This window comes from Mustela lutreola, chromosome 6 (assembly GCF_030435805.1).
Source record: "Mustela lutreola isolate mMusLut2 chromosome 6, mMusLut2.pri, whole genome shotgun sequence".
NCBI classification, from domain to species: Eukaryota; Metazoa; Chordata; class Mammalia; order Carnivora; family Mustelidae; genus Mustela; species Mustela lutreola.
Window position 1 is genome coordinate 93,459,848 of NC_081295.1, and position 26,021 is coordinate 93,485,868.

General features: G+C 43.7%; 1 protein-coding gene and 1 pseudogene across 2 annotated transcripts in view; both read right to left on the reverse strand.

Annotated features, from left to right (window-relative positions):
- Positions 1-26,021, reverse strand: part of RCAN2 (regulator of calcineurin 2) — a 270,185-nt gene that overhangs the window by 156,305 nt on the left and 87,859 nt on the right. The gene's annotated exons all lie outside the window — the stretch shown is intronic.
- Positions 1-26,021, reverse strand: part of LOC131833275 (heat shock cognate 71 kDa protein-like) — a 99,954-nt pseudogene that overhangs the window by 61,238 nt on the left and 12,695 nt on the right.

Genomic DNA, 26,021 nt, shown 5'->3' on the forward strand with positions numbered 1-26,021 from the left:
CTGATGAATCTGATGAATGAATTCTGATGAATCTGATGAATGAATGAATCTGATGAATCACTGACCATTACATCAAAACTAGTGATGTATTATACAGTGGCTAGCTGAACATAATAAAAAATAATTTAAAAAAATCTTTCTGAAACTATAAAATAAAAACCCATAATTGGTATCCACTTTGAGGAGATGTTTGACTATAAGTTGGCTTATCATGGGACAGAGAATTATTCCTTTTGGAAAATAGGATTGATTATACTTTGGTTCTATCTACAGGGTTCTGAACCTCAAGTACACATTGAATCAAATCATTTGACTAGGAACAGAGGCCTGACACATGAATTAGGCCTCCCAGGGTCTGGTAGGTGAATAGGGACCCAAGGAGCTTTGTAAGTGTCATATGGTTACTCAAGCAAATGTGTTCTGATCCTAGCTGAGAGTGCACAAAGATCTATGAAAGAGAAGGCAGGGGAGAGAGCATCACAAATCAAGGAAGAAGAAAGAAGTCTCCACGAGGGCGGACGGGAGTTTGCTCGTTTGGGGTATGTGAAACATGGGCTAGAAACTAGACAATAAAGAGCCTCCTTGCTGCTGGGGAGGAGAAGCTGACGCTTTCCGCCACCACACTCTCTAGTCATGAGACACCAGTCTCTGAAAATGATTACACTGCTCTGAGTCTCCAGAGCACCATTCACAAGACAGAAGCTTCTGGAAAGCACGGCGAGGAACCACAGCTACATCAGCTCAGTGACAGTGAACCCCAATGATCCTGGGAATAGAACATAAAATTATAAGCTCCAGATAAATGAATCTTGAGGGTTTAAAATATTTTTTCCCTGTAACTCATTTTAGCTCAGGCAATCTCACATAATCCAGTTACAATATGTGCTCATGTTTCCTGATGAATGTGCTTTTTATGGTTTTATAATAGGTCTAAGGAGCATTCTCATGGAAATGAAATGATGTTTGGGGGATTTGAATAATTGTTTCATGATTTAAGCCTGACTCATTATTAAATAAAAATACTAAGCTCTCCTCTCCTTCCTCCTCACCCTGATCTGCAGCCTTAATGGCATCTCGTTCCCAGGTAGAAAATCAAAGATTTAGAGGAAGTAGGATCATAAGCGTGAATGTTGTTATTGACAGTGTCCCTATTAAATGTAATTAAGCTGCAGGAAATACTCATTACAGATCACCATGTCCTTGGGACTTGCCCAGGTATCTGGGGGGAAGGATTGCTCAACACTTTTTCTCACAGTTCAGCGGGCAGCAACATTTCTGAAGCTGAAGGACAGACGCCTTTGAAAAAATTCCTCCAAAAAGATGTCTCAAAAGGTATATATTGAGTTCAAATGCATCTGCTTCTGTGGCTCTCCCAAAATGGCACTTTTGTGGCATCAAAAGCAAAGAATGTGACCCCTTGTATCAGGTCAGTACATATCTTTGGCCTCTTCTCTGAAATTTTTGGCACGAGATGCATTTTGGATTCCAGAGTCTTCCAGATTCTGAAAGGAATTATGATGGGTGTGCTATAGACCACCCCTCACCCAGAAAGGTGTGGGACATCTCCTGGGATCTAACAGAGTAAGGTTTCCACAGTAAACTATACGAATGGTCACACCAAGGGGTAAAGAAAGATGATGCAGTCCAACCTCAGTGCAGGTCGGGATTGGCTGCCAAGTGAGACGGTGCCAACCTACACGGGAAAATGTTCAGGATTCAGAGCTTTTTGGATTTCAGTACTGAGCCGATGAGGGATGGATGACCCGCCAAACGTTCACCAGTGTTCTGGCCAAGCAGGGGAGCAGCGGTTCTCAAAGTGTGGTCCCTGGACCCATGGCATTAGCATCTCCTGGGAATGGGTTAGAAACAGAAATTCTCAGATCCCACGCCAGTGACTTACTAGGTCAGAAACTCTGGAGTTGAGGCCCACCAATCTGTGTTTAATAAGTCTTCTGGGGGATTCTGAAACCCACCTCAGGGCAAGAACCATTGCTGGAAAGGTTCAGCATAAACACTGGTCTAGGAGTAAAGAGAACAGAGTCCTTAACTAGCTGTGACACCGAACTTTTAAGGAAATCAATTTCCCACCTGCCAAGTGGGGGCTAAGTCTACCTCTCCTTTTTGTTTAGCAGGGTTGCTATGAAGAGGTAAAGAGACACTGCATGCAAAAAGGCCTTATAAACTATAAGGTACTATGTATATACTATAGTTATTTAAATAAGAACCGTAAGAGACTCTTAATCTCAGGAAACAAACAGGGTTGCTGGAGGGGAGGGGGGTAGGAGAGATGGGGTGGCTGGATGATGGATATTGGGGAGGGTATGTGCTATGGTGAGTGCTATGAATTGTGTAAGACTGATGAATTATAGACCTGTACCCCTGAGGCAAATAATACATTACATGTTAATAAAATTTAAAAATAAGAATAAAATAACATCAGTATTAAGTGGAACAGAAGTAAGCTATCAGGTCAAGAATACATAATAAGAGAAAGTAAGTTAAATGTGGAAAATGGCACTTAGGTGCCTGGAAAAATGACATTAAGAAAAATGCTCTCACAATATATTTCTATTCTGGGAGACCCCAAGTCATGTTCTCACTCAGTTCACAATATGACATGACAATGTGCAAAGAGACTGAAATATTCAATGAAGTATGAATGCGAATGCATTTCCATATGCTCTACCCCAAGTCCTTCCAGAAAAGACTGGAGACAAGTTTGAAAGATAGGTGATGTTCTGCTGTTTGGAGCAAAGAGAACAATCCCCAGAGGCAGATAAAATAACGGAAAGAGCCAGAGTCAGGAAACCTGACTTCTAATCCCAGCTCTGCTGCCGGTGAATGGGGTGACCTTGAGCAAGTCCCTCTGTTCTCTCGGCATCACCTCCCAGCTCTGAACTCTGCTTTTCTAGTTCAGGTGTCTTAACTGCCGCTTTTTGTCCCTCTCTAGTTCCTGGAATTAAACTCTACAAACTGAGGGCAGGTGAAAACACAGGAATCCTGGGGTGCCTGGGTGGCTTAGTCGGTTAAGTGTCCATATCTTGGTTTCAGCTCAGGTCATGATTTCAGGGTTCTAAGATAGAGCCCTATGTCGGGCTCCATGTAGGGTGTGGAGCCTACCTGAGAGTCTCTCTCTCCCCCTCCCTCTATCCCTTCCCACTTTCTCTCACCTTCTAGAAAGAAAGAAAGAAAAAGGAAAATGCAGGAATCTGGTGAGAATGAACATGAGATGAGTTGTCTCCCATTCCATAAACCCAGGGCGGAAGCAGAAATCTAAGCTGAACTGGGTTTCAGGATATTGAGCCTTTCTGTAGTAATCCTACTATAGATCGGGCTCCATCTTACACACAAAGATTTTTATTTGCAGTGGCTCTCCCATAATGGCTATTGATACTATGGAACAAATAGTCTCACAAAGGAAAGCTCAGTCCATACAGGAATTCTCTTCTTTTCTGTGGCCACAGTCCAATGATGCAACTTCAGCCAAGGTCACTTCACCTGTTCTGACCTACTCACCTTGGATCGAGGTAAAGCATCCAGCTGTCCGATCCAAACTCTTTGGCACTTTGTCTCTCATCTGTCAAAGTCATAAATTCAAGGGCTTTCTTGGCTTCAACACCTACCCTACACAGTAAATAGCCCTCTGAGACATTGACTGATATTCTCTAACTCATGCTTTCTAGTTTCTACATGCTCATGTTGGGGGAAATAAAGTGAGGTAGTGAAGGACAGGGTCCGTTGGACATCAGACTGCCTCCCAATAGTTAATTTACACCTTGGTTAATTCATTTAACTTCTCCAGGCTATGATTTACACATTTGTAAACGGGGAATACTAGCAGTCCCTTTCTCACAATGTGACCAGGAACATTAAATTCTACTCTTCAGTAAAAATCTAGACCACTACCTAGAACGATGCCTCACACAGCAAGAGCTCCTGATGCGAAATGTGGTGTCCGTTTTCTAGCTGTTCTCCAGCTTCCCTCATGGAAACTACCTTCAACGACGTCCTGGAGTCCTCCACAAGCCGTGGTGAGACAGCAACCTTCCCCACCTTGACCCAAAGCTCACCAGTCCCAGAAGAACGAAAACAGTTCCACTTGCACTCTCCTGAACTCAAGCTAATTCAGAGGCACGTGTGCAAATGATGCAAAGCCAGCAAGATCCAGGTGAGTTTAGAGATATCACACTGCCTGATCTTGGGCGGTTCTATTAATAAAGTGCTCTGATGCACAATTCCGTTTAAATGCTGCTGTAGTCCTCTTGTGTTCTCCTAAGATTTCTGTGTTTCTTAAGCAAAAAAGACCACAGAGAAAGGAGTCTAGACTATAATGTCAAAATAAATTCTATTTGTAGATGAACAAAATGCTCTGTATATGGAAATGGAAAGCAGATTTTCTATTACAATTGATTCCTGGAAACACGTAAGCAAAAGAGAGAGAGAGAGAGAGAGAGAGAGAAAGGAAGAAAAGAAAAGAAAAGAAAGAAAGGAAAGGAAAGAAAGAAAAAAAGAAAAAAAACCAGCCTGAGAAAAATAAACCTCTCTCTTTGACAGGCTCGGTGTGAAGTTACTTCCTACAGCCTGTAGGTGGCAGACTTGGGTCTGCGGGGTAATTTGTTCACCCCTCAACAGCTACAGGGCCAGAAAGGGCTTGGTCCCCAACCAATGCTCAAACAGTACAAAGCACCTCCGATATGCAATATTTGGTGCTAAATGCTATGTGGGGAAACGGACAGAACCAGCCTCAATCCTCTCATAGTCTGGTCAGAGAGAGAGAGACACAAAGCTGGATCAAGAACTTGAACACAAAGTAGTAAGTAACAGAAGTGGTGAAAGTGGAGACAAAACACCAGAGGAGTTTATTTTAAACACCTGGAGAAGCAACCAGGGAAGGCTTAGTGGAGGAGGAGGCACTGGAAATGTGCCTCAAAGAGAGGAGAGTTTGGAAGAGGAGACTGAGAGAGGAAGGGAGAGGGAGGAGGGCCGCCGGGGAGTCAGACACAGCCTAGACAAAGGCTGAGAGGGAGCCAGCCATTTCGCGGCTTCTTCCCCAGCCCTCACACCTTCCAAAGTAAGTAACTCTTTGGCACCACTTCTTAAATCTTTCCTGTTCAATGAGGAAAGTTTGAGTCCAAGTGCAGAAGCACAGTTCTAGTCTGCTGGGTGTTCTTCATTCCCAGTATGATGCCTGGGTCCTGCTACTCGACTCAAGCTTACTGAATACACATATGAGCTAATGAATGGGTGTTCAATATGGTGGCCACTGGCCATTTAATCAAACCTAAATTAATTAAAGTAACATAAAATCAAAAAAGTCAGTTCCTCGGTTGCACTAGCACTTCTTCAGAGTTCAGTTACCACATGTGGCTAGTGGCTACCGTATAGGACAGTGCAGATACAGAATGTTTCCATCATCACAGAAAATTCTACAGGTCAGTGCTACCTAGAAGGTAAGAATTATCTCAAATGTTAATAATTACTGAGTACAGTTTTCTTAACTATCTCTATATATGTTTTATGGTTTCTTCCCTCGATTTTTTTTTTTTTTTTTTTTTTTTTTTTTTGCCTGAATGTGCTGATCATTTTCCTGTTGCTCCCTCACTTCGTTAGTCTGCTGTAGATTCAGTGTGGATCACTGGCTCCTCGCACTCCTTCCCAGGCTTCCTAGACACTGGATACCTTAGCAGGAGTCTGGGTGCAGGAGGAAGGGGAAGGTCCACCTCCATACACTCCCCCTTCTAGGATTTGGGAGGCATCCCTGGCAGTGATTGCATTTTTCCATATTCCCAGCAGCCTCCTCTGAGGTTCCAGGACCTGCCGGTGGCTCTAGTGGTGGGGCCTGGGGACTTCACAGCTTCCCCGTGGCCCTTTGGCTCTGGCAGCGTGTCTAGCTTCCTGCTTTGTTAATTTCAGTTTGCCTCGTGGCTTCCTGTTTGGTTCCTCAGCGCTTCACACCTTTCAACTAGTTCCCAGTATTAAATTCCTTCTGTTGAACCATCTGGCCTGAGGTCTGTTTTCCTGCCTGGACGCTGACCAATCTAATATGCCTCTCCAGACACCACATTTGAAGACAAGCAGTTATCAATGGAAAACTGGCAAATATGGACTGTCTTTGCAGACAAGAAGTAAATCCTGAAGGTGACCACATTCCCACATCTTGGTGCACCATGATTAGTATTAGTTAGCCTTACAGAGGACATGTCTATCTTCCTAAAGTCCATTTAATTTGTTAATTTTTATTTGCCCTTATTCTATTTTGTAGAGAAGGGTACCAAGTCTCAAAGAGGCTACATAACTCATTTGATGACATACAGATACAAAAAAGCGATCTTCAAAGACAAGTCTGTCACTTGACGCTGAACAAATGAGGTCCTGCACAAAAATAATATATACTATGTGACTCTGCTCACATGAACTTCTAGGATGGGCAAAGCCTATCAAGGGTGAAATAAGTCAAACAGTGTTTGCCTCTCAGTGATGGGGAGATGAACTGGGAAGTGATACAAGGGAGCTTTCTGGAGAAATGGTCTTTGTGGTGAAAGGGGGAGGGACACACAGCTGTATAGACATTTATCCAAATCGTACAGTTAAAATTTCACATTACGGGGGTGCCTGGGTGGCTTAGTGGGTTGAGCCTCTGCCTTCAGCTCAGGTCATGATTCCAGGGTCTTGGGATCGAGCCCCATATTGGGCTCTCTGCTCAGCAGGGAGACTGCTTCCCCCTCTCTCTGCCTGCCTCTCTGCCTACTTGTGATCTCCTCTCTGCCTACTTGTGATCTCTCTCGCTCGCTCGCTCTGTTAAATAAACAAATAAAATATTTTTTTAAAAAATTCACATTACGGTGCCTGTACAAATTTGTAAATAAATTTTAAACTGGAATAAATGAAATATTTAAATAAATATTTTTGTGTCACAAACAAAACCCTGAAAACAACCAATCTCATGAAACATGAGGAATGAGCAGAATCACAGATCCAAGAAGAAAGGCAGAGTACTTGGAACAGCAGAAGCTGGGTGACGGGGCTCATTATACATGTTTGAAATAGTCCCTAATAAAACATTAAAAACCATCAAAAGAATCTCTAGGTTTCTCTGGCTTTAAGGCTCAAGCTTTTCCTACCAAGCACTTTGCACCAAAACCTTTTGCAGGACATTCAGACACGGGAGGACGATTTTCACCCAAGGGAAATACCAACGAGGGGTACAAACCCACAAGAAGGGGAAAAGGGCAGCCAATCAGAGAAGCCACAGCTTCCTACAACATGCTGAGGAACTGCTTTCAATAGAAGAGGCACCATGGCCCTACTCCACGTTTGCACCATTTCTATCACCATAAATAATATTCAGGCTGGAAAGAGCCGAGCACGATTGCTAGAAGCAAGGAGAAATGCAAAACATATGAAGATGTGCAAAGGAGTCAAAATTCTAGAAGCCGAAACCGTTGTGGGCCACTTTGGAGGAACGTGAAAAAAAAACAAAAACAAAAACACACACACCCAAAAAACGAAATAACAACCAAAACAAAACAAAACAACACAAATAGCCAGAAGATGACGATCAGGCAAATACTAATTATTTAAAAGAACAGAAAAATGGCAAAGGTTCCCTGTGACGACAGGATGCGGTCTGGACGCTGCAGGAGGAAGGCAAGCCAGATTGTGTGCGCACTAGTGGAGAAGCTTCATCTCCCGTCCCTCCAGGCTCCTTCTCTGCACGCTGTTGATAGCAACGTCTCTGTAGCTATCTGCGCTCCTCCTGCTGTGCCAGGCCTCCTCCATTTCCCTCTTGCTGTTCCCTCTCACCGGAATGTCCTTCTTCTCTTTCTGTTCATTCTTTCAGACTTGGCTTAGCAACTACTTCCCTCCAGAAGGGTGCCCCGAATAGCAGGTGCCCCACCCCCTCCCACCATGCTCCCATGGTGCAGGTGACAGGGACATGATCTGCTCAGGTACCAGCCTCCCCACGAGTCCATCCTCTACTTCCCCACAGCCCCATCCTGGGCTATGCATCTCTCTACTTGCAGGACCGCTTTCAGGGCTTCAGACTCTGCAGGTGCACAGTGAGTGTTCGCTGTAGTCTTACAGGGCTATTCTGGAGTTGGTTATTCTGTGTGGCTGGTGAGTGCCAAGAAAACGAGGCAGTGGCTTGATAGCCTTCCTGAGGTTGCTCGGGACTCACCAATGTCCTCCACCTCCTGTCTCCACTGAGGAGGAAAGTCATGCCTCCACTTAGTTTGCCACGTTCTGACGGAGTGATATTTCCAGTGGGTTGAGAGAGCCTGTCACTAGCAGGTCAGACAATTTTAGGGATGGAAGCTAAAGGAATGATGGTGACATTCCCCTGTCACATAATAAAAAAAGGGCTTTTGTCAAACATCCTCCTCAGTGATCCTTTAGCTTAGCTGTCATTATTTGAGACCAGGTAAAACTGAAAAACTGACCAGACCACTCTCTTTGAACGAATTCTGGTTAGAATATTTAAGTTTTAAGTGTCTGCTTGATGTTACAAGCAAAACTGTTGAAAATACAATCACAGGAAATCCAGAGGGAGGGGGTTTTCATGGAAGCTGATGTCAGAGAATGATCTTATTGAAGTGGGAACATCTTGAAGAGAAATCAGGGTGCAGAGGGAACACAAATTCTGTGCCCCTGACTGCGAGGTTGTGAAATTGTCCCACCTGATACCTTTGTTCCAAACTATGACTATTCTTTAAATCACAGACAAATGGAGCACCAAATATTCTGTACGAGCAGGACAATGTTCCCACAGTACCTGTGGTCCTTCCAGAACACTGGTTCAAACCCTAGGGCTGAGGCTTTCTAAACAGAATATCCAACCTTTTTTACCTCGCTTCTCATAAAACACAACTATAGTGAGGTTCTCCATGGGATGTGACGTTTGGGATTCTCCTACCTTCTTTTGAGGCTTTTTACAAAAGGCATTTATGGTTAGTTATTGACCTGTTGTCATTAAAAATCAAACCAAAACAAAAAACTGCGATTGCTGTGAATGTCCACTGCTTGGCAGAAGTCCAGCTGAGTGGTGTTAACCTCGTTTCTGTTAAGAGGATGAGACTCTCGGGGATTGGCGTCAGGGGGTTGCTGGGGATGACTTCAGCTAGAGGCCCAAGAAGTAGGGAGACGGAAGTAGAGCAAGTCGGGCCCAGAAGCAGTGAGACTCCCGGAAGCACACTGATCCCGAGAAAGCAACTTTCTCCTTCTGTGTCCTGACCCATAAAACAGCAATAACAACAGCCCCCTTGGAGGTAGATGAGTGAGAAGATGTATGTGAAATGTCCGGCAGGGTTTTGGGATCTCATGGCAGCCATATGAACGCTGGCGAGGATGAGAGTCTCTGGGGACAGCCCTGAGCAAAGGAAGTTGAGGCAAAGGCCAGCCAGGCCCCCAAACCATAGCTCCTGGGTCAGAAGGGGGAGGTGGATTCCGGGGGCACAGGCAGCCTGACCCATACCTCAGCTCCATTTCTCCAACGCCCAGACTTGGGCGAGTTTCACAACTGCCCTGTGCCTCCATTTCCTTGTTTGTGACATGGGGTTAATAACAGTACCTGCACTTCACAAGGAGTTGGAGGGAATGATTCGGGTCACAAAAGCAAAGTGTCTGGACCATAAGGAGTCCCCAAAGATGTAGCTGCTCGATGGCCACTGATGGACAGGAAGATCATTGATGTTCTCAGCCCAGAATGTTCAGGAAGAGTCATGGTACCTGGCTCTGTTAGAAGCTGTGTGTGCAAATGGTGGGGAGGGAGGGGGTCTTTGCTTAGAGGTTGATGTGAGTCGCAGGGTACACTGCCACCTCTCGCCTTCTTCAGGGGCAATCTGCTCTGCTCCCAGGGCCACATCTCGAATCTTGAGAGCAAGAGCTACGACAAGGCTCTCATTCTGTCCTAAGCAGAGCAGGGGCGAGATGGAAGGAGAAGCTCGGGGGCTCACAGCTCACTAAACTACCAATCACAAGAGTACTGATTATTGGAAGAGGTCAACTCAGAGGACTGCAGCAGGTCAGACAGTGTTTATTATGCTCGCCAAGAGCACAGGCAGAGAGGCGGTGGGCAAGGAAGAGGGTCCCGATGCAGTGTAGATGCTCAGGAATCATTGGCTGCGTGAACAAATGAATGAAAAATCAAGATTTAGGAAGCTTTCAAGAGGCTAAATTCTAGGTCAAAAATCTAGAGGCAGTAGAAAGGGGATACATGCCAAGCTTTGCCAAATGGCGGACATTTTACCTCGTAGAAATAAATGCAACAAAGACTCAGGAGATGTCTCAAGGACAACAAGCTTAACAGATAGTCGTGTGATGTGATCTACACAGTATAGACTTGAGACATGTTAGGAAGGTCAGAGAGGAGACAGACCCCCTGGAGCTAGCCAGGGCCACGTTCATGGTGCCCTGCCTTCTTCCGTGTTTGGACAATGCTCTGGTGCTCTGGGTGGTACAAATGCAACACTGTGAGAGTCTGGAAACTCTACCACAGCAGAAGCAACTCAGCGGACTGATAGTTCTTCATCTGGAAAAAGAAAGAAGACTTAGGGGCATGAAAGCTGACTTGGACTATTTAAAATTTGAAGTGCCATCTAGCAGACGATGAATCAGCTTTCTTATTAAACGGAGCATGTACATATTGAATGTCTCTATGTACAAAGTACTCCTCGGACAAATAGGGACTGCTCACCACTTCTGTGCCAGGCACTGTCCTGGCACAGAACATGAAGGGTCTCTGCCTTCATGAAGCGAGCATGGAATGCATAGTGGGAAAGAGAGCCAATACGCAGGTCAACAGAGAATAATTTCTGGAAGGATCCAAGTGTATGTGATGTGTGCCTCACATATTTGCCTTCAAGTCTAGTAGGATGTGCTGCTTCTTTGTGGTCCCGTTAATGAGATAAAGATAGACTGTAATTCAATAAGAGGAAGAAATTTCTCCCAATAGAGGATGGACTCTGTCAAAAACTAGTAAATTCTATCATTGGAAACATGATAAACAAAACCTATGCGGCTGTCTTTTAGGGCTGTTGTGGGGAACTGCTAAGTATGAGTTAAAAATGGATCAGTGGTCCCAAGTACTTTGGATTTCCTAGACCAATACAATTGAAAACATGGCAGGTGGGAACACAGAATCACCCAGTTTTTATATTCCTAAGTACATTAATAGAAACCCTCCTATTATTAACATCTTCTTATTTTAAAAAGGTCATTTTTTAAGGACTTACAAAGAGAGAATGACACAATATCAGAATAAAAAGTTCTCTAAGTAAATCTGGTTATATTAAAATTTCATAACATTGGCCTTACTTTTCTAATTTTGCAACAGACCATCAAAAATCTCGTCAGCCTGAAATAGTCCAGAGCCTGGAATTTGAAAACAGAACCAGATGACCTTGAAATTCTTCCCAATAGTTTTCCAATGATTATGCACTACCGCAATTTAGTACATTTGTTTAAGCAAAGCAGGGGCGAGATGGGAGGTGGTTTTGGGGTTTTGGAGCTGGGGTTTTCGAGCTGATGTCTGAATTTAAGGCCATGGCTCAAACGAGCTATAGGAAAGCTATTAAACTTTCAATTTCGACTCCTGTGACAATGGGAATAATAACATTACTGACTTGTGCTGTAAGAATTCTCTGAGGGGCACCTGGGTGGCTTAGCCGATTAAGTGTCTGACCGTGGCTCAGGTCATGATCCCAAGGTCTGGGGATCGAGTCCTTCTTGGGGCTCCTTGCTCAGCAGGGAGCCTGCTCTCCCTCTCCCTCTGCCTGTTGATGCTTTCTCACTCACTCACTCTCTGTCTCTCATAAGTAAATAAATAAAATTTAAAAAAAAATCCACTCAGATGATGCAAACAGAGCACTCAAGGCGGCAAGTGGAATACAGTAATTGTTCAATAAAAACATAGCAACTGCCTCTTTTTGTCAGATCTTGTGTTGCAAATGGTGAGATAAGGAGCATTTCTTAGGGATAATGGGGTCAGTACACAGCATTTTCTAAGTATTCAAATTCTGCATGAAGAAATAGATCTCCTTGTGGTGCCTGGTGGCTCGGTGGTTGAGCATCTGACTCTTGGTTTCAGCTCAGGTTATGACCTCAGGATTGTGAGATCGAGCCCCAGGGCTGGCTCCATGCTGGGCGTGGAGGCTGCTTCGGATTCTCCCTCTCCCTCTGCCCCCTCCTCCCACCGCTCAACCCTACTTGTGCATGCACACTCTGTCTCTCTTGAAGGAAGGAAGGAAGGAAGAGAGGGAAAGAGAGAAAGAAAAAGAAAGAAAGCAAGCAAAAGAAAGAAAGAAAGAAATTGCCCTCTTTAGCATGTGTACTTGAAACCCTGCCCCCTACTGGCAGGGAAGCAGACAAGCATCACAGTTGGTTCCTAAAAGGATGGTTTTCTCTTCCTCCACGTTATTCACATCCCTGAGCTCCCACCTCCGCCTTCTGTTGCCTACCTTCTCTGGCACTTACTGGCTTCTCCAGCGAATGCCTGACCCCTTACTACTTTGTTTCTTGCCTCTTGGAGCCTCTTCCATATTCTTTCTTTTTTTCCTTTTTCTGCTGTATTTTAGCTTGTCTTTATTTGTCGAGTTTGGTAGTTGGTGGAGCCTCCTACATTCTCTCTTCCACCTGCCTGTTTTCTCCCCAGTCTATCAGCGGTATGGCGGCCCCTCAGCTCTTCTCCGGTCTGCCTGCTGCCACCCGCAGTGTGGCCAACACGGTTAGCAAGCTTCCAAAGCAAAGCAACAACTCTTGCTCCCTTTCTCTGGTAGGCAATGGAACATGTCTGAACGCTGAGCAAATGCAGGTTCTTAGGCTTTCGAACTCAAGTCCGAAAGCTAAGTGACACGGCAAGATGACTTATGTCTGAAAGCTGAGCCACCAGTCAGCCCTCCAAGGCTCATGCTTTGTGACAATACCTTGCAGTGTCTATGCAAAAGGATACATTGTTCTAACAATAGCTAATGCTTCTCTTGTTTGGTAAGGAAGTGACACTGTGTTGTTATAAACAGTGATCAGATTTAAGTCCTTGACAGGTGCTGAGCACCCTAGAATTCAAGAACTCAGTTCGTCAGCAGCAGCAGTCAATCTAGACCAAAAAAAAAGTGCCAAAATAAGGTCTTCATACACAGGTCTTAACCAACAGACGTCAGTGGAGCGTCCCTGATTTGGCATTTGCGTAAATTAAAATGTGCTGAATAAGTCCTGCATTACTTTTCATTAGTGCCTATGCCAGGTCCACATTCATGACTTATTAGTTCAAAGGCAGCTGGGCACACTAGAAGGAGAAAAGCGTGGTGCGGTATAATTCTTGAACACAGTCCAATGGATAAAAAACTGGTCCCAAAGTTAAGACATTCAGAATCATGCTGAGATTTCTTATTTTAGACGTGGGTTATGTAGAACTGATTCTCGGAAGAATCAGAATCTTAATAGGTAAATGGAAGTTTCTCCCTGTCTGAGATACTGTTAGAGGCTATTTTTCTTGCTCTTTTAAATTTTCTCTATAATAAGTAGGTCACAGGGGACCTTGTGGGATACTGTAAGACCTTTTGCTTTTATCCTTAGTGAAATGGGAGCCAGTGGAGTGCTGTGAGCAAAGGGGAGAGAGGATCTGCCTTACTTTTAAACAGGACCTCTCTCATTCTTGTGTGGGGATCAGAGCAGAAAAGGAAGACTATTTAACAGGCAACGGCAATAATCCGGGTAAGGGATGATGGCATGATCTACCAGGGCAGAAGCAGTGAAGATGGTGAAAATGGTAGGAATCATTTCTTTTGAAGGAGCAATAAATGGGGGCTCCTGGGTGTCTCAGTCGGTTAAGCGTCCGTCTCTTGATTTTTGGCTTAGGTCATGATCTCAGAGTTGTGGGATCAAGTCCCGTGTCGTGTTCCATGCTCAGTGCAGAGTTTGCTTAATATTCTCTTTTTCCCTCTCCCTCTCCCTCCCACCCCACCCCACACATGTTTGCTCTATCTCTCAGATGAATAAATAAATCTTAAAAAAAAAAAAAGCAATAAATGAATTCCCTGATAGACTGGTTGTGCTTTGCAAGAAAAAGGGAAGAGTCATGGATGACTCCAAGACTTTGGGCCTGAACAACTAGAAGGAAGAGTCACTATTTTCTGAGATGGGGAACATCTGAGAGAAGTAAGTTGCCAGGGGTGGTGACAGGGTGGTGGTGGGATGGGTCATGAACTTGACTTTGAGAGGCCTTGACTTAAGTAGGGACACCAAGGATCAGATAAAGTTCCAAGCTGGGATCTCAGAGCAGAGAGACAGGTCAGACCCATGGATTTGAAGGCCATCACTGTGTCCATGGTCCATACACCGTGAGAAGGGATGGGGCTCGGGAGAGAAGAAAGGTAGATCCAAGGCTGAGTCCTGAGCACTTGCACTTGAGGTTGAGGAAAGGAAGAAAACTCAGCAAAGGAGCAAGTGCAGGCCTCAAGTAAAGTAGAATCCCAAAAACCAGATGGAGAAAACATTGTAACAAGGAAGGATCAGCTGTGTTAAAGGCTAAGCTCTTAAATACATGAAAAAAAATTATATATGGAATCAAATTCTTTTACTCCCCTCAAAATAAAATACATCTAATATTGATTACACATTTTCAAATCAAAATCTCAAGGCTAATTCTTCGATACCCCATGCCGTACTATTTCAAACACCTCTAATAACACATAACTACAAATGAAATTGATGACAAGATGCATCCCTGAAGCTACAGAGACAGACTTCTTTCATCACATCTCTGCTTCCTTCAGCATCTTCTGTGGGTTGTACAGTCATTTTTCCAATTGAGGAAGAAACATTTCCCTTACTGGGGATGCCACACTCCCTGGGTCAAAGACTCAGGACTGTGACACACTTCTTGATCTGTCACATTTAGTTACAAGACATGGGATCTAGGCACTGTATTTCAAAGCCCATTCTGCCCAGATTCCAGATGAACAAGATGGTCCTTTCTAATTGTTTTCTTCTGTGTGCTTTGTCAGCAGGGTCCCTATGCCCAGTTCTTCCAGCTACAGTTCGTGTGCTACATTTCCTAGAATATATTTCTAGTTACGCCTGAGACCATTTTCTTTTTTTTTTTATGGTAAGGTTACGTCAACGTTTTATCACCTAATTTAGGTAGAAGAAATTCTGCACGTCTAATCAAGTGGCAGCCAGTTTCTTCTCCCCACCTCAATTAGATTCACCAAATGTCTTTGTTCCCTGATTGAATTCTACATGCTCTCCCTGTTCTTCTCGTCTGGATCTTGGCCATAGTTTTAGAATCACTTTTATTAACAGGAGAAGATTAAATTGAGGGTCTGTGGAAGCATCAGAACCAAGCACAGATTGGATTTCTTTATTCCATCGCGTAACACTGAGGGTTACTGCTGCGGAGTTTGTTAAAATGGGGTTCGGAACCGTAAAGGAGGCACAGCTTACCCTTAGTTAGCTGTGAGGACACCACACAAAAGAGCTATGGACCCAGAGATGTGGGCTAGAGGAACCATAAAGGACAGTCTGTAACACCTCATGCGTTCAAAAGACATTTACTTGGCACCTTGGTATGGAGTCAATGTCTGTGCTCCCCCAAAATTCATATTCTGAAACCACACCCCCAAAGGGATGGTCTTAGGAGATGGGGTCTTTGGGAAGTTGGGAAGTAATCAGGTCAAGAGGGTGGAGCCCTCACGAATGGGATTAGTGTCCTTTTAAGGAGAGATGCAAGAATTTGCTCCATCTCTCTCCTCTCCACCATGTGAGCACACAGTAAAAGTACGACCATCTGCAAATCAAGAAGGGGACCCTGGCCAGACACTGGATGTGCCAGCACCTTGATCTGGGACTTCCCAGCCTCCAGAACTTGTTGGTTGATTAAGCCATCTTAGTTTGTCCTCGCAGCCCAAACTAAGACAACCTGCCATCTGCCTGGCACTGGTCTGGGCGCCAGGCAGGACTGAAATGCAGTGGCTTCCACGGGCATGGCTGAGCTGGTCCATTACAGCTGTGTCTATTCTGATTGGTCAATCATCGTTCCTCACGGGCTGTTACATGGACAGTACAATCCCTGATGCTAGAGGTATTAAAGTGAATAGGATACGTTTCTGTCTTTGAGGGATTTTTGTTTGTTTTAATGATTTCCAAGAGACAGCTCTCCCTTCCAATCTCAGTTACAGCAACCTGGGTTGCCAAAGTAAACAGTAACGTTGGATACACTTTCTAGGCTTGTGAAGTTACTCTGTTTAACAAAAAATGCCCGAGTATGACTTATGTAAGTACACTTAATGTCACATTCTAAAACTGACAAAATTATAGAGATGGGAAACAGATCAGTGGTTGACAAGGGTTGTGGGTCAGGGGAGGCCAGAAAGGATCACCCACGGGAGCTCTGGTCTGGTGATGGGACAGTTCTCTACAGAGATTGTGGTGGGTACACAAATCTCTACAAGTGAGAACATTTCATAGAAACACACACATGCACACACACACACACACACACACACACACACAGAGTGAATATATGTAAAATTGGTGAGAGTTCAGTAACCTACCTCTGTAATCTAGTATAGTCCCAGTGTCAATTTCCCGGTTTTAATAATACACCCTAGTTAAGCACAATGTTACCTTTGGGGAAAGCTAGAGATAGGGTACATGGGATTTCTCAGTACTATTCTGCAACTTCTTAGGAGTCTATAATTATTTCCAAAAAAAAGTAAGAGAAAAATCACGTATTCATTCATTCATTCATTTGAGACAATAATAATAGACCCTTTATATGTAAACAAATTGATGTCCTATGATATTAAAAAGTTTCCATTTTAAGTCAACCCTTCTGTCCCAAAGTACCAATAATAAACAAGTAATTTTTGGTGATCACCCAAGCCATGCATCCTTATCTAGCTATGAGTTATCAATGTCATATCTTTATATAACATATTTGATTCATAAAATTAGTATGTGTACAAATCTTTTAAATTTTGCATTCTCTTTCATATAGAAGGTCTCATACTAGGAAAATATCCTACGAGTAAATAGGCTCATTATTTATACGCAACAAAACTTAGGAATAAGTACATTTATCACAGCATAGTTTATGACGGCAGAAACCTGGAAATAATACAAATATTCAATTAAGAACACTCTGACAGACACCCAGAATTGACAGACTGAAGGCAATCAAAATGTTATTGTAGAAGAATACTTAGTAATCTGGAAAGCTGCCCTCAATGTTTGGCTAAGTGAAAAAAAGTCCTTAAACAGGGTAAGAACAGTATGTATACAATGTATTTACAGAGGGAAACAAGAGATATTTAAATGTTAATGGTGATTTTTCTCTTTGGAATGGCATTACAATGGTTCTTTTACTTTTTTGAATTACTTCAATTTTCTAAAATGTCTACAGTGAAAATTTATTACATTTGTAACAAATGTAAAATGAAAAAAAATAATGCATACACTAAACCCAGTTCTGTATAGACCAGTGTTTTTCAACTGTGGTGAGTGGCTAGAATTCTAAAGATGTATTCAAAGTGGTCCGTGACTTACGACTATGAAAATTTTCAGTGTGGTGTTTTCATTAAGATGACAAACTTAACATAGTGATATAGACATATTTTGGATAGGCTGGACGATCGTCGTGTATTAGAGATGACCAGTGCCCATTTTGCATTTATTTTTATATCTGCAACATTGACAAATGCTACTGCTCTAATTCTCACAGATTAACGAGAAAAGAAACAGAGTCAAATGTAACAGGCAATGTATTTGCAGCTAGTAAAGGCCAGGGCCCACTGCACAAATTAGGGTTTGTAGAATTTCCAATAGAGAAAGTCCTAGAAAATACCAGGCATGCCAAACTCAAAAGAACTTGTGTCAGCATTCAGTACCCCATTCACAATGTGATCAGTGATTAAACTGTAGCAAAGAGTATCATCAGTCACACTAAATTAACCAGTATTTTATAGCGCTTGTTTTTAGTTTTTTATTGTATTTGATGCTTTGGCCTATGTGAAAGCAATAAGCATAGGGATTTCGTGCCTATTTATTTGATTTTCTGGTGCCAATTTTAAATACAGTTTTATTTAAGACATTGCATTTTCCACTTACAACACAGTGAAATGTTTACTTCCTTTCCCTGCCCATATATTACATATTTAAGGATGAAGAATGCCCAGTTTATTTGCTATAGCAGCTCAACTTTAAAACTGCCATGGAAATTGCTACAAATTTGGGTCCTAACATTGTTCAAATGGAGCAATGCTAGACCTCTTCTCAGGTTGGCTTACCCAACCTCTTCTATGGTGGGCCCAGGGGAGGCAGCACCAGAGGGAGGGGCTCTACCCTCAAGAAGCCCACAGGCATTCCTCCTGGCATGCCTTGCAGTCTGGTACAGCTTGGTCAGGATGGGGATGCACACTTTCTCCAGCTCTTTCTGCTGACGTTAAGATTCTTCCTTCTCAGGGCGCCTGGGTGGCTCAGTGGGTTAAAGCCTCTGCCTTAGGCTCAGGTCATGATCCCAGGGGCCTGGGATCGAGCCCTGCATCAGGCTGCTCAGCGGGGAGCCTGCTTCCTCCTCTCTCTGCTTGCCTCTCTGCCTACTTGTGATCTCTGTCTGTCTAATAAATAAAATCTTAAAAAAAAATTCTTCCTTCTCTGCAGTCTGCCTCTTATCAAGGCAGTTAAAGATTCCATTTATGAAGAATCTTCTGTCTGTCCTCATTGTTGATTTTACCCTGGAGTTTTCATCTTCGACAGTTGCGTTCATGTTGCCGGGATAAGATTCAAGGGCATTCTTGGAAGACACCTTGTCCCACTGCTTGTCCTTTTCTGCTTTGTACTTCTTAGCTCCCTGAACTGTGTGCTCAATGCCTGCCTTGCTGAAGCACCCTTTGCCACTAGTGCTAGTAATCTCGTCCTCTTTTCCTGAACTCTTATCCAGAGCAGACACTAAGGATGCCATTAGCATTAATATCAAAAATGACTCCAGGGGCACCTGGGTGGCTCAGTGGGTTAAGCCGCTGCCTTCGGCTCAGGTCATGATCTCAGGGTCCTGGGATCTAGTCCCACATCAGGCTCTCTGCTCGGCGGGGAGCCTGCTTCCCTCTCTCTCTCTCTGCCTGCCTCTCCGTCTACTTGTGATCTCTCTCTGTCAAATAAATAAATAAAATCTTAAAAAAAAAAAAATGACTCCAACAGAGGGAGCATCACGGGGGCTGGGAGGTATGCCTGTGAGTTCAAACTTGCTAACTAGGTCATTGTCCACGGTTAGGGCACATTCCCATTCATAAACCTGAACCAGCACACCAGGCTGGTTGTCAGAGTAGGTAGGGAAGGTCCTCATCTGTATGGTAGCAATGGTAGTACTGCACTTGATGAGGACATCATGATTTTTCCAAAAGTTTCAAAGCCAAGAGAAAGAGGAGTGACATGCAACAGCAGGGAATCCTGAACATTTTCAGATTTGCCTCCAGACAGGATGGTGGTCTGGACAGCTGCACCATAAGCAACAGCCTCATCAGGGATGATACTCTTATTCAGTTCCTTTCCATTGAAAGAAGTCCTTTCCATTGAAGAAGTCTTGCAGAAGTTTCTGAATCTTGGGACATGGGTAGAACCACCATCAGGACAAGATCATTGATTTGACACTTGTCAAGCTTGGCATCCCAAAGGACTTTCTCTACAGGCCCCAGGGTGCCATGGAACAGGTCAGCATTTAATTTTTCAAATCAGGGACAAGTCATAGAGGCATAGAAGTCAAGTCCTTCACACAGAGAACCAATGTAATACTGGCCTGGGTGCCGGAAGACAACGAATGCTTAGCAAGCACACTCGCCAGCAGTCTGGAAGTGACAGACCGCCCTCTCATTCTTGTGGATGTTCTTCTTCTGTTTGCACTTGAACTTTGCAATAAACTTTGCAATAAACTTTACAATAAACTTTGCAATGGTTGGCCATCCAGTTGCCAAAGTCTTCTCCAGCTAAGTGGGTGTCCCCTGCTGTTGATTTGACCTCAGAGATCCCATCTTCAATGGCAGGAACTGAGACATCAAAAGTGCAACCTTCTAAGTCAAAGATAAGCACATTCCTGTCAGCTCCAAGCCTCTGTGATTTTCTTCATTTTTGTCAAAACCACAGAGGACACCTCTTCTTTCCCTTAGACCTTAGGCCTGCCAGCATCATTCACCACCAAGAAGGGCCAATACTTCGGATCAGATTGGACAGCAGCAGCATTGAATCTGTGTCTGACCAGGCATCTGACGTCAAAAACTGTGTTGGTGGGGTTCATGGCAACTTGATTCTCTGCAGAGCTGATCAATGGTTTGGTGGTAGTAAAGATGACGGAACTTGTAGTGTGCAGTTTCCCTGATTGCTGGGCAATTATTTCTACTTTCCCGTGCTGGAAGACACCCACACAATCTTGGTGCGAAGGTCCCTGAGAGGTAGTTGCTCCTACGTGGGCCCTGCTCAGCTTGCAAAGAAAACAGCAATCTGGAGAGCTAGCATGTGGCTCAATGAGATCCTGTTCCCTATTGAGTTTTGTGCTGTATTCACTTAAGGACCATATTGTGAAAAATATTAAATTGAAGTCAAGAAAATCTTGTTCTTTTTAGAAGTGCCTGCACACTGTCCAGTTTTGAGAAGCACTGTTCTAGAACCAAAAAGGCTCCCCCCACACGAACGCAGTAGCTTTAGAAGCAACATAAACTCAGGACACTGAGAGGTCCTTTCATCTCGTGCACTGACGCTCCTAACAGCATGTCACAGAGAAAGGGATCCAGCTCACAAGCTGGTGGTTGTATTATTTGGAACCTCAAATACATTTTTCTTACTCACAGAAATTATATTAAAAACCATATTGGGATTCCAGAGTAGTTGACCAAAGTCCTTTTATTTATTTATTATTAATGATTTTATTTCTTTGTTTGAGAAAGAGAGAAAGAGAGAGAACAGGAGAGAGAGAGAGAGAGACATAGATTATGAGCAGGGGGCAGAGTTAGAGGGAGAAGCAGACTCCCTGCTGAGCAAGGAGCCCAACGTGGGACTCGATCCCAGGACCTTGGGATCATGACCTGAAGCAAAAGGTTGATGCTTAACCGACTGAGCCACCCAAGTGCCCGACCAAAGCCTCTTTAATATAAAATGTTCCTAGGCCAGAAAGAATGATGTGTCCTGGGGTCCATTTTAAAAGATACGTTTTCCTTTCTCTTTTTATTAGACCAGGAAACATTTTATAGCAGAGATTTGGGGCTACCTGTCCTTATCTTCTACTTTATTCTAGCACTACCTCTTCCTCAAATCTAGCAACTCTTCCTCTAAAAATATTCCCTGCTCCAAAACAAGTACTCTCATACATAGAATCGCTCATAAGTTTACAAAGAACTTCACATGGCCTGTCTTCCTGACTCCTCATATCACAGCAGCCAGATAAATAAGCATTAAAATTGTCATTTTGTAGAGAGCAAAACTCAGTTTCAGAGAGTTCAGGTAGCATTCTTGTGGTCAAACAGCTAGAAACAAAGTAGGCCTGAAGTATAAGTGCTTGACTCCAACTTCCAGAGTTTTCTCCTCCAATCTATAACAACTCACAACTGTTTTTTCTTTCCAAGATCCTTAGGAGGGAAAAAAAGGTTTAATTAACAAAAATTGCTTCAAAATGGCTAATAAACCCTTAACTCTCTAATATATTTGCATTTTCAAAGCGGAGAGCCCAGCTGCCAAATCTGCAACATGGAGAGAAAGATGTATTCCTAGGGTTGAAAATTACCACACACTCTGTGGTTTGAGACAATAGAAATACATCCTCTTACATCTCTGAAAGCCAGGGGCCGGAAGTCAAGGTTTGGCTGGGTTGGTTCTTTCTGGAGGTTCCAGGGGATCGTCCCCTTCTATGCCTCTCTCCTAGCTCCTGGGGCTGCTGGCCATCCTTGGTGTGTCTTGGCTGGTAAACACAGCACTCCGATGGCTGCCATCCTTGGTGTGTCTTGGCTGGTAAACACAGCACTCCGATGGCTGCCATCCTTGGTGTGTCTTGGCTGGTAAACACAGCACTCTGATGGCTGTCACCATGCTTCTCCCCCTCCCCTCCCCTCTCCTCTTCTCAGAACACTTGTCATTGGACTTGGTGCTCACTTTAGTCAAGGATGATCTTACCTTAAGATCTTCAACTTAATTTTATTTGCAAAGACCCTTTTACCAAACAAATTCCCATTCACAGGTGCTGGATGGACTTATCGTTGGGGGAGGGGCACTGTTCAAACCAGTACCCAAGGGCAACTGCAAAGTGAACTTTCTCCGTCATGGAATACCGAGGCAACTCAGCAGTCCTCTACCCCACCAGTTATCTCCTAGCCAAATCAAACATCCTGCATATAGAAATTTCCTCCAGTCTCTGGATTCCACCTCTACTCTTTGGTTTTCCATGTTTCTGTATTCTGCCTAAACAGAAGTTTCCCTTTTTCCTTGCCCACTTATAGATCACTGGGAGACCTGCCTGGCTTCCACTGATGTCTCTACCTCGCATGGTCTTACAATCTCCTTTGCATTTACTAAAACCCACTGAGTCCAGGCCTCCTGGGAAGCTCATTCCCCACTCCCTCTCATCCTCAACTACCATTTATCTAGGACCAGAATGTTAACACTGCAGAGACATGACCGGTTGTTCTTAGAGGTGAAGGCAGCCTGGCCCTCTGCCTGGGAGTCAGTATCTCTCTTAGTTCCTGACAGTTTTGGCTTTTCACTGCTTCTTTCTCTTACCCCTACCCTCACATTAGCATCTACTTCTGTGGCCTAGAAATCCCAGGGCATTTTCCATGCCCCACCACAGGTAGGGGAGACCTAGGCTAGGGCTCCCGTGTCTACTATCTCATAACAGTGGGGGGACAAGGTGGTACTGGCCATACTCAAGGAAAAAAATGACCAATATTTGTAAGAAAAAAAAAGGCTTCTTTCTGCCTTGGACCCTATTCTCTACAGCAGACAGTGCTTCTTAAAATATACCGTCCACTTAATGGACTGAGCCCCCCACGTGTATACTAAGTGAAATAGGTCAATCAGAAAAAGACATATATCATTATGGTTTCACTCATATGTGGAATATAAGGAATAGCACAGAGGACCATAGGGAAATGGAGGGAAAACTGAAGGGGAAGAAATAAGAGAGGGAGATAAACCATGAGAGAATCTGGACTCCAGGAAAGAAACTGAGGGTTGCGGAAGGGGTGGTAGGTGGAGGGATGGGGTAACCGGGTTATGGGGATTAAGGAGCACATCTGATGTGATGAGCACTGGTATTATATGCAACTAATGAATCATTGGACATCACATCAAAAACTAATGATGTAGTATATGTTGGCTGATTGAATTTAAATAAATTATATATAATAAATTAAAATAAAAATTACTAAATTATTAATTGTAAATTAATTATTAAAATTAAAATTATTAAAAATAAAAAATAATTGATTATATATGCCTATCTATATCTACAGATATAGATATACCTCCTCCACTGACCACCCGAATGAGAAACACCCCCGGTAGTGGTTAAACACACACTTTTCTAAGTCTGATTCCAGGCCACTATAACAGAACCTCCGGGAATGGACCCAGAACTCTGTTTTTTAGCAAGTTTCCTAGTGGTTCTCCCATACTTTAGATTCTGAGAACCACCCCCCAGCCCAATCACAAGTACACAGCACAGCCATGCTTCCTGGCATTAAATCAGGCAAAGCTGTTCCCTCACAGAGCTCATCCTGCAGCATGACAGTGTCCATAGGTTCACATCAGATCCTCAAGGCTCCAGAATCACTTTCTCCTCCATTCTTCCCACCTGGGCAGGAACCAGCCCACCGTCTGCTCTCTTTCTTCTTCCTGTTTGGGGACTGTGTCTCCCATCCCTACTACTGGGCCATTTTCAGTGCTCCCAAGCATCTCCTGACAGTCCGAACTCTGGAAAGGAGGTAGAGATTTGGGTGCCTTTCCCCACAAGCTCTCCTTGTCCAAGGTATGAAGAAGTGTGGAGAGAAAAGAGCACAGCAAGAGACCCTCCCCCAAGACCTTTCCCCAGGAGGTCATGTGCCTGCTTGAGCCTGACTGGCGTTGTGCAGATTGGTCTGGGCTGCCTCCCGTCTCAGTGGGATCAGGTGAGTTTCAAAGTCACCTGCAAGCACAAGCAGTTGGTGTCAATTTCATTTCTACCCTAACGTTTCCCGTAAGCTTTCCGAATCCGCCGCAACTGTTAACACATCTTGAGTTACGTGGCAAACTGCTTTCACTGTCAACATAAATACAGGAAATCACTGGTCAATGAAAATTCTAACAGTGAAATCAGAGGTCTTTCTTCCATTCCCAGGAGAGCCTCGGAGAGGTAAGATGCCTGAGCTTTCACCCTTATCATGAGATGGCGACAAGCATTTCCCATCAAGCCCCTAGAACCCGAGGCTTCCGAAAGGCTGAGCAGAGGCTGGGCGGCAAGGCTTGGTGAGCGGGGCCAAAGGCAGAGCTGGCTGCCCAGACAGTCCAGGCGGCAGCAGCAACCGCACAGAGTGTCTGAGCCTATGTGCAGAGGCACATATAAATACACAAATGCCAAAGAAAGCTCTTAAAAACAGTGCTTGTTATTTGGGAAAATAGGTAATGTGGCCACTAGCCTGTTAGGAGTGAATGCTACCTGAGGAGCTCAAGTACCAGAAGTTTGAATACAAAACCCCAAAGAGCTAGATGCAGCTCACCAACAAGCATGTGGTTACCAAGCATTTATTATGTGGGAAAAAAAAATTTTACACGTGTGTTATATGTCTAGGTGTGTGTGTGTGTGTGTGTGTGTGTGTGTGTGCAGTGATAAAAAAATAATTCTGCAAGGCCTGACTGCTGGGTAGTTCTCGACCTTGGATGTTTAGCTTTTCCCAGGCCTGCTGGCTAGATTCGGGTTACTGGGATGTGCCATCAAAGAGCAGAACCTAGAACACATTTTCACTCCCATCTACCCTTACTTGCTCCCACACTATTTAAAACAGAGCTTCACATGAAGTAAATTATTAACAGTAGCAAAAGTTTGGCATGCACAAAAACGTTTACCAAAGACTCCCAAGAACATTGAGCAGAGAGCAAGTGTTCTGGGCCTCTGAGGTGGGGACTGGCCACTTGGCATTCGTGTTTTGGGGTGGGGAGGGGAGGTATAAGCTTCAAGCAGGTGATTTGCCAGAGGAATGTGATTTCTCTTTTGGTCACAGACCATGCTGCTTGAAATATCAATCTTTAGACTTTCATAACCACTAAGTATTTATATCTAGGGTGCTATATAAAGATAATTTGTTGTGAAGTTAGTTCTTAAGCATGTTTTTATGTTTTGGGGGATCTGCTTGTTCAAGCTGTTTTTGAAACCCTACTCTTGTCAACGTTCACCTCTGGCCAGGTCTAGAGTACATACTAGCTGCATATTTAATTCTTAAATGTGGGTTGGAATAAATTATTCCAGAAATTGAGTACAAAATAAGTATACTTTTCATGTAGTTCAGAAAAAATAAGTATACTTTTAATACATTGCGATAGCTGGGTGAGGGGCATTAGGGAAGGCGTGTACTGAGATGAGCACGGGGTGTTCTACGCAACGAATGAGTCATTGAACATTATATCCAAAAACTAATGATGTACTACACGTTGGCTAATTGAAGTTAAATTAAAAAAAAAAAAAGTAGTTCTTTGGTACACATCAAATACATCGATTTTGAATCTACCAATTCCTTTCTACATGTAATACAAACAAATTGTTAGAGGTTAAATGTAGCACAAATGGAAGGTAGTTCCATGGAAGGTGGGGTCTAGGAAATCTGAATTATATGACACTAGGCGGACTGTTTACGATCGCCGTATCAGCTTCCCCATAGAAAGCTGTCGAAAAAAGCCTATATAACCCTTAAGACTGTACCACAGCTCTCATTTACGTTTCTACATGCCAAGATAAAAGCACTTCCCTAAAGTCTAAGCAGTTCCTTCTTCTAAAGAAAAGCAGTTATAATCTCATGAAT